The sequence below is a fragment of the Heterocephalus glaber genome, unplaced genomic scaffold (assembly GCF_053883595.1).
Source record: "Heterocephalus glaber isolate CG9 unplaced genomic scaffold, H.glaber_assembly_v1.0 deba00001778, whole genome shotgun sequence".
Lineage (NCBI taxonomy): Eukaryota > Metazoa > Chordata > Mammalia > Rodentia > Bathyergidae > Heterocephalus > Heterocephalus glaber.
Window position 1 is genome coordinate 1638307 of NW_028258465.1, and position 10281 is coordinate 1648587.

Below are 10281 nucleotides of genomic sequence, written 5' to 3' on the forward strand. Positions count from 1 at the left end.
AGCTGGTTAAAAGGTCAACACACAAAAATCAATAGCTTTCCTCTACACCAATGACAGACTCACTGAGAGAGAAATAGGGCAAATAATTCCTTTCACAATAGCATCCAAAAAACTGAAATACCTAGGCATCAACCTAACGAAAGAAATCAAAGACCTCTTCTCTGAAAACTATAGCACTCTGAAAAGAGAGATTGAAGATGATATCAGAAAATGGACAGACATCCCCTGCTCCTGGGTAGGAAGGATTGATATAGTGAAAAAGGCCATACTTCCAAAACTTCTATATAGATTTAAAGGAATTCCAATTGAGATCCCAACAGCATACTTCATGGACCTTGAGAAAACAATCCAAAAATTCATTTCGAACAAGAAGAGACCCAGAATGGCAAAAGCAATTCTAGGTAATAGAGACATGGCAGGGGTATCACAATCCCCAACCTGCAACTCTACTACAAAGCTATTGTGATAAAAACAGCATGGTACTGGCAAAGAAACAGACCTGAGGACCAGTGGAACAGATTAGAAGATGCAGAACCAATGCCAGACACACTCAGCCATCTCATCTTCGATGAAGGAGCCAAACACCCTCACTGGAGGAAAGATAGCCTCTTTAATAAATGGTGCTGGAAAAATTGGGTTTCAGCTTGCCAAAGATTAAAACTAGACCTATATCTCTCACCATGCACTAAACTAAAATCAAAATGCATTAAAGATCTAAATATTAAAATAGAAATGCTGAACCAGCTGGAACAGAGGTTAGGTAGAACTCTTGAAGACATTGGTGTAGGAAAAGATTTTATGAACAAAACCTCAGTTGCCCATGAACTAGCACAAACAATCAACAAGTGGGATCTCTTCTTATTAAAAGGCTTCTGCACAGCAAGAGAAACCTCCAGCAGTGTGAAGAGACAACCTACAATGTGGGAAAAAATCTTCACCTGCCCTTCCTCAGACAAAGGTCTACTATCTTGACTGTATAAAGAATTTAAAAAGATAAGACCTCCTAAATTTAAAGACCTAATCTGAAAATGGGCATCTGAAGTGAACAGACATTTCTCAGACAAAGAAGTAGAAATAGCTAATAAATACATGCAAAAATGTTCAACATCACTGGTCATTTGAGAGATGCAAATGAAAACAATGCTGAGATTCCACCTCACTCCAGAAAGAATGGCTGCTATCATGAAATCAACCAATAACAAATGCTGGTGGGGCTGTGGGGAAAGGGGAACCCTGATCCACTCCTGGTGGGAGTGTAGACTGGTGCAAGCACTGTGGAAATCAGTATGGAGATAACTCAAACAACTAGGACTGGAAGTCCCATTTGACCCCACTATTCCACTGCTGGGTTTCTTCCCAAAAGAATTAAAAGAATCATACCACAGTGATATATGTGCACCCATGTTCATAGCAGCACAGTTTATGATAACTAAAACTTGGAAACTGCCCAAATGCCCATCAACTGGATACTGGTTCAAGAAAATGTGGTTTTTTCATAAAATGGGTACTACTCAGCCATAAAAAATGAGAAATTAGAGAATTTGTAGCTACATGGGTGCACATTGAGGTGATACTCTTAAGTGAAGTAAATAGGACACACATGTATAAATATCGAATAGTTTTTCTGGTGTGAGAACTGAAAGTGTCAATAAGGACTAAATGTATAATAGGAAATGTGAAATAGGGAGAAAAGGGGCAAAGGGGAAGGAAATGGGAGGGGTAGGGGAAAGGATAGAAGGGAATGGGATTAATATTAGAAAATGGAAAAATAGGAACAAAATCTTTGCAAATAGGGAGAAATGGAAGGCTCAAAGGGAGGGCTGGGCAAGGGTGAAAAATAAGAACCAAGAGAGATTATGTAAAGGTGCAAATTTCCAAAGATGAATGTTATTATATTGTATACTTAAAATATACCAATGATTAGAATGAATAATCGATAATGCAAAATAGGAAGGAAAGGTCTAATGGGGTAGGGGTAGTGGGAGGGGCAGGGGAAAGTAAAGAAGGGAAAGAAAAGTGATGAGAAATGGAAAAAATGGAAATAAAGTCTTTGTTAATAGGGAAGGGAGGGCTAGGAATGGGGAAAAAATAAGAACCAAGATGCATTATGTAAAGGTACAATTTCTAATGAGAAATGCAATTGTGTTGTATACCTACAATGTACCAATATAAGAATTAACTTAAAAAAAGAAAAACACGTAACTTCCCGTGTCCTGTCTTCAGGTTCATATTATCTTCAGCAGGATATCAAGCCTCCCCACAGCCATGAGAGAAAAGGGATGGGGTAGACAGTTCCCTCACCACCTTTGCTAAAGCTCTACTGCCTGATAAACTCTGTGTCTCACTCCCCTGCTTCTGTTGGTTTTTATCTGTCATCTCATAAAATAGACAATTTTTTTGTAAAAAAAATACATTCCTCTCTTTCTTTCTTTCTTTCTTTCTTTCTTTCTTTCTTTCTTTCTTTCTTTCTTTCTCTCTTTCTTTCTTTCTTTCTTTGGTTTTTTTCTGTCTCCCACTAAACTTGCTCACCAAACATTCCTCAGCCTTGGAAGAATGTCTATACAGCAAGTACTCATGTATTTGTCGGTTGAATAAATGGATGATTTTTGAACTCTCAACATGGAGTGACCTTCAGAATCTATTCAAAATACTAAAAAACAGTAAGAGTGTTTCTATATAACTCATTGTTCCATATCACACTACAAAAAAGAAAAAGAAATAAATAATTTGTGTTTTTCTGTACAGCTTTGCTGAATTTAGTAGTATTAATAGGAACTATGGAGGAATAATGTATTTAACAAAAAGAGTTTAATTCAATTACCAGTAAAGAAAAAGAAAACCAATTATTGAACAGCCAGAATCATCCTGTCTTTAGGGATAACAAGTTATAGTGTGTAGTTTAAATGGCTTTTCTTAGTTCTTAGGTTTTATCTTTAAAAAAGAGTATGACTAAATGAAATTAATCAAAGGTTTTAATTTAGCTCTGATAACATTAGTGGTGATGCTAGAATTATTTTCTCACTCAATTATTTTCAATTATCTTGACCAAGTTTTAGATAGGGCTCATTAGGATATATAGAAATTTCTCTACTAAAATCTAAGTATTAGCAGTGTGTACTCACCTGCACAGTGCTGTTTACTTTAGAGGAACTCCATGTCTTTAGAATCTAATATTACAATTGTATCTTTCTGCATTAAACAAGTTTTAAGAAAAAAATATGTGACATACGTAACTTAAGCACAAAAGGTTTATTTTGGCTTATGGTTTCAGAAGTGTCAGTGCATGGTCTACTGTCTCAGAAGCAGAAACAACCTGGCTGAAGGGCCTGGCAGAGGAAGGCTGTTCATCTTAGGGCAGTGAGGAAGTGGAGAACAGGGGAAGAGAGCGTAGGACTGGGGATGGGATGTGCCTTTAAAGGCAGCCTCCGTGATATACTTCCCCCAACAAAGCCCCACCTCTTCATAGCCCACTGAATTCATCAAGGATCAATCCGTTCCTGAGGCCAGGGAGCTCTGACACAAGGAGCTCACTAGCTAGCACCACATCGGAACACTGTCATCTGAGAGACGAAGCCTTCAGAACAGGAGCTTTTGGAAAAGACTTCATGTTGAAGCCATAACGACTTAAGTAATATTAAGGGACAGATATCTGTAATTTTTTATATTAACAAAGAGACAGGTGGGAAGATATGTCCCACTGGCCACATAAGGAATTGAAAGGAGGGAAATAAGTGAAAATTAATTTTATATACCTCAGAGTTACTTGATTTATTACCAACAATAATATATATACTGAAAAAATTCTGTCTCTAGGGTTAGAAGACTAGAATCTTCTTAACTGATTATTGCCTGTATTAAAGAGAATGTTTCTAATTTTATAGTGAAGAGAGTGCATTTCTGTTTTAATCATTTCAGAATAGAGAAATCTTTGAATTTTCAGCCAATGCACACTGAACATTATCTTACCTACATCAAAACTGAATGGTTCATACTTAAGCCAACAGGCCATGATGTCTATACCTTCCAATAGTCTTTTTTAATGTATTTATATATCTACATTATTAACTCTATGTGTGCATACATATATACACATATATAAACATAGGTGGATATTGGCATGTATGTGTGTGTGTGATAGAAATGATCAAATATTTAGGGATTGAGTAAATTTTTAAAAAATATAACAGTAAAAGACAAGTGGCAATCAGTTCCCCTGAAAACATTCACCTCTCTGCAGAAACATGTATCCCATTATGTCTGCTACTTTCTAAAGTAGTTTTGGAAGTCCTCTTTTGTGTGTGTCTTTAAGAGGTCCAATAAAAAAAACAAAAGCAGTGAATGCTGCTCCCAAGTGCTGTCTAATAAAAAGGTGGGATTCTAAAAATATTGGTGTGTGTCCTCATCCACTTTATTCACTGAATCTGGAATCATGCAACTTTTGGTTCTTTCCCGTAGTCAAAATGAGCACAAGATAACCTTTCTGAATCAGTTTGGGACATTATGCCAGCCAGGACAGCACACCTGAAGAGCTTCATGGAAGAGGACTCCCAGAACTGCTCCAGAAAGTGGCAGGAACAATGGGAGAAGTGTGCTCAAAGTGAGGGGAATAATATATATATAATTTTGCACCCAATTTTCTCCATGACCAGTGACCCAAGCAGTGGTACTATCTTCAACTCCAGTACATGCATTTTTCTTTACGAATCTTTGTCTAAAATTATGTACATCTCTCACTTGAGGTACCAATGTGTAGTTTCATCAGTGCTATGTCTTACTAGCAATGTGTAGCCTGTCACTTCTTTACTGTACTGCAGGCATTTTTGATGCATCTATTGGTTTGTAGCTTGAGCATTTAGAGATAAAGTTGGATATAAAGTTCAGCTTTCCTAGCTGAACCTGATGAAAGAATGAAGAGGTAGAAGTTTGCGCAACTGAAGCTACACCCTGTGCTGCTGGAGCTACTGTAGCTTACTCTTGAAGTTGTGGTGATGGGCAGTAGGACCTAGCAACTAGGAATTGAGGTTCTGTTTTGTGACTTCTCTAGTTGAAATTATATAATCTTTAAGAATGGGCAAGCTTAAAAAAAATGGCCCATATATTCTTGGTGAAATTAATCAATACCTAATTATTTAGAGGCTGTAAATGCTATCTTTGGCTGACATGCTCACAAAATATGTTTTCTTCTGTCAATAAAAGCAAGCAAATCAGAAATCTAGCATAAGGAAGGCTATTACCTAGCACAAAAGACTCACCCTCATTTTTGCACATAGATATTCCATCAATTTAATGGTATTCATGACCCTTTAAAAAGAGAAAAGAAAGCATTTGGGTCTTAGAATTATAATTGGAAAATAGCAATAAACAAAACCCTAGAAAACACAGTACCCTACAATGAACTTCAGAATTCATGACATTTAGCAAATCACTTTTTGAGATGTAGAAAAAATATCCATCCATTGGTTGGTGGGCTTTGGTATTTGCATGCTTCTTTCTAAAGCTGAAAATTAGATTTAATCCCCTGTAATGGTTCCTGCTAGGTCCCCATCTTTCCAAAGTGTCCTCCTTCTGGTGGCTGCTGAGGAACCAGAGCATAAGAGAATTATCTCCCTGCAGTGTTGTCTCACACTGGCATACATAGGTTCTCTTATTCTCTATCACTTCAAGAGACAACGATGAAGGGCTGTCCTCTCTCCAGGACTTTATATTGTACCATCTTCTTTGGAATCCTGTGCTTTGGCTGTATCACAAATTCACAGGTTAACTCCTTTCTTTGCTGATTATTTTCATTTCCCTGTAGGATTTGATTCTAAGGTACTCATCCATTAACTCTTGTGTGGAAATTTTCTTCTCATGTGTGGCACCAGATCTAAGACACTGATCAAGCAATAATCATGTACCAAGGTTTTTAGCTACATCATACAAACAATTTTTAAAAGGTGATATTGCATGACAGAATAGCACCTTGTCTTGTACCTACATTCCTCACTTTTTAGTTCTTTACTGCTGTGAGCCATGCACACTTTCACGCACCCATGCAACTCAGAAACTCTTAAACTTAGAATCTATTCACACCACCGAAGAGCAAATTGTTAGTAATTAGCCTGTCATAAATATTTTCTGCTTCCAAATTCACTGAGTTTGGATTTTTTTAGCGTTACTGGCTCTTGATTTTTATAGACTTAGTGGCATTCCGCATATATTTGAGAAAAATTCTTAGTAAATACAGGATCGCATATTAGGGTATTAATTAATTAATTTGTCCATCTGTGTCTATGTCTATCCTTACTCTTCTGGTCATTATTTACTTTGGATTATTTTTATATTTAACCTATTAATTGTGAAGACACTTGTACACTAAATTCTTCTTCAAACCTTTTTTCTTGCGTCCATCATGGATTTTTAAGACTGCATTAGGTTTTATATTGTAAACAAACAAAAAATAAATGTATACCTCTGGGAAATATATATATATATATATATATATATATATATATATATATATATATGGAGAGAGAGAGAGAGCAAAAGTATATACATCAGGAAAAGAAAAACTTGTATAAATATTTTAATACTAAATTTATTGAGACATCATGAGATTAATACCAGTTACCTTTGGCTTCTACAATTTCAAGAGGTGCTCAAAGTGGTAGTCATGAGCTTCCAGACATTTATCAGTATGGTGAACTGCTGAAGTGTGTCTACATTTTCCTGGCAGTCCCCCCTCTATATATAAGGGAAATCAATCCATTAAACTGAATTGTAAAAGCTGACAGCTTACGAATTACTAGGAAAAAATTCATGTTTAGAGCTTGTTTCATTACAGTATTATTTCTGAACTGAAAAATCCATAAAATATTAATTCATCAGCCAACAAACAGCTGTACGTACCTGCGTAATCTGTAGTATAAGCGAGAAAGTAGAGGACTCTAGTCCCAAAAGCAAGTGGTGGTGTCTCTTCCTATTAAGGCACCCTTCCCTCTACCCTGGACAAGAACGTCGTCTGTTGCTGTCTGTCCTTTACGAAGAGCTAATGATCTTGTGACTGATTAGGTAGTAATGTCTTATGTTCCTCATGTGGTTTCAGTCCATCCCCTTGCAAGAGCATGAACTTCTTACTCACGTGTCCATTTTATATCAGTATTTTGATGCATTCAGGAGACTAAAACTCAACATACTCCACTACGGACTTCTTCATTCTTCTCAGTTCAAATTTCCTTCTTGTATTGCCTTGGCAAATCTTATATTTTCACAGATACCATCAATTCCCAATCTTCAAATCCTAAAACTTTAAATGATCCTTTATTCCCTTCCCTTACGTTGCTTTTGTATAAATTAATTCTTGTTCTGTTTTGTTCCACAATATTTCAATAGTCTTACTTTTTTTTCAGCAGAAGCACTCCCTGATAACGCTTTTCCTTTCTTTAAGTTAATGTTACTGGTACATGTCAGATGTGCATAATGAACACATCACACTGTTCCTCTTGTGCCTGAAGGACTATTCTGTTTACTACATACTTCCTCTCCCTGTCTCAGTCTCACTACATTGGTCTCTATCATCCCCTGACTCCAAAGTAATTTTGAGGTTCACTATTCGTCTTGTATTGTATCTCTGCAAATCTCGTTCTTTATAGCCATCTTTATCTCCTGCCATTTCCTCTCCCCCATTTTACACCACAGTGCTGATGATATTATATTTCTCTTGGCAAACCGTGGTGTTGCTGACAATGCTTCTTCTTCTTTGTCTCCCACATTGTCTTCCCACAGATAATTACATTTTATAAACTCTTATTCATCACACACTCTGAAGGACTACCTCTCCTGAGATAGTCTTCGTGCTGGAAGAGCCAGCATTCCCCCCTTCCTGATTGCCCTGTATCTTGGACCCATACTTCTATTTTTGCACTAATCATGATGTCATAATCATATTGCAATGCATTGCCATGACGTGTTTGTCACCCACACCAGCTGTGAACTTGAAATTAGGACACTGTGTTATGTATCTCTATGTCCTGACACGTGAGCCTTGTTCCTGGTGCACCATACTTGTGTCCACATGATATTAATGCATGTTTAGAGTGATATTCCATGAGTATTTCGCTGAGCCTACTTGCTGGATTTTTTTCGTTGTGTTCTTGAAAAGAACTAATACTGATTGAAGGGGCCCTTGCTACAAGTACCTGGGCCAGTCTGTTCAAACAATCACTGAAAACCTAGAGGGCAGCCATTTGCTTCTACATGATTAGAGGGATTTAAAACTATGTTTATACATAGTACACTCATATTACTCTCATATTACACCATGTGCCATTGTGGAAGCAGTTTTAATCACCTTCAAAATGTGCCTTGAGGATGCAAAACAATCATTTCATCCAAGAGGAAAATACAGGTGCCATAACACATGACTATCACTTACAAAATTGAGACTGCAACTCCTATTTCCTTTGCAATTTCAATGTTTTTGTGTAATTTAGTTTTACAACTGACTCTTGGGTGTGTTATGAGAAATAGAAAATTTGAGACACTATTTTTTGCATTTTAATTCTACTCTTCTTCATTCCTAATGTGAAAGATGAATAAATCTTTTCGTTTTGCTATATTCTGAAGAAAGAGGAGTAACATTTGTTTGGGATTTGGTACCAAATTACTCTGACATGAAAATCTTTTCTCTTTAAGCAAATATTTTTCTTATTTTTAGACTGTCATGCATGCTGCTACTTTCTCCTTAGCTCCATTCATTAAATTTCATTGTAAAAAACTGCTATTTTATTGTGAATATCATTATCAAGCCTTGGTAATTTGTGAAATTTTACTAGATTTGTGTAATTTTGAAAATTACATCACCTCATAAAAACAAAATAAAATAAGTATTCACATTTTTCTTTGGCATTTTTCCTTTAAGATGCAGAATTCATATTTTATCACAGTAACTACCATAGATTAGTATTGGAGTATTGATTTACTGCTATAGAACTGGTGAATATCTGAGAATTGCACATTCAATAGTATTACAAGTTTACAATTTTTAGCTTAAATGGCTTAGCTTTGGTGGTTTATATGAAATGATACTCAATGCTGTTAAGGAAGGAGCTATAGAGCAACAAATAGACTTTTTGAATAGACTTTCTATCACATTTTCTGAATTCATATTCACCTAAGACAGGACTCTGCAAATGTGTAGGACAAACAACAACACCCTTGCTACAGTTTGAGGCAATGCAAGGTTATGGGAGCTGTCTTGGAGAGCAACAGTCTCACTTCACTTCTGTTTACCACTGTAGGTAGCACTTGAGATATCCTAAATTGCAGATTCAGATTGTATGCAGCTTGTTTTGGTGACAATACTGTATCATTGTTTGTCTGCCTGCTCCTGCACCTGCCTGACTGCATTCTTTTCACTATTCCTTCCTGTCTTCCTTTTCCTCCCTCTTCCACTCCCTTTGCTCTCTTATTTATTTATTCTGGTAATTTTTCCTAGAAAAATATGTCTAAGTAACTATAAACATGGACGTAGGTGAAAAGACGTGTGTAACTCGAGGTATTATCAACATATAGACAACACATTAAGATGCAGAAGACAAATAGGTTATTTTTTGCTTATACTTCTATAAACACATGGTTGCTTAATTACTAACTCCTTATGGTACCCTATTATTAATTTAATAATTTTAAAAAATATATTTTAAACCATTGTCAGATTTTCATTGCTGGAACCAACTACCTGGGGTGCACAATTCAAAAGAGGAGAGATTTAATATGGCTCACAGTTTCACAAGGTTTGGTCTGGAGTTAGGATCTTCCAAGGCATGAACATCATGGCCAAAGACAGTAGTGAGGCAAAACTGCTTAGTTCATGGCAGCTTCGAAACAGAAGTGATAAATAGTGCTAGAGGGGAAGGGGTCAGGGAACATGGACAGTACCCAAGGACATGTGCTGTGACCCACACAGACATAAGAGCAAATGTGATTTAATAATCTCCTTGGTAGTTCCCTAGCCAATCAAATTGACGATTATGCTTGCCTGTCACACCCCAGCCCTTGCCAATTTGATACCAAAATACATCTTCTTACACCATACACTACAAAGAAAAGCAGCAAGGTAATGATTCCACCTAATGTGGTACAGCTATCTTGCCTACAATCAAACATGCCACAGTCTCTTTCAAAAAATTCTCAACTGTTCCAGCATTTTCAAAATCTAAATTAAAGTCTCTCTTGAGGTCCAAGGTAAACTCTCAGGGATGACCTCTGAAAAAACTAAATAACAACAGAAAACAAAAGAAG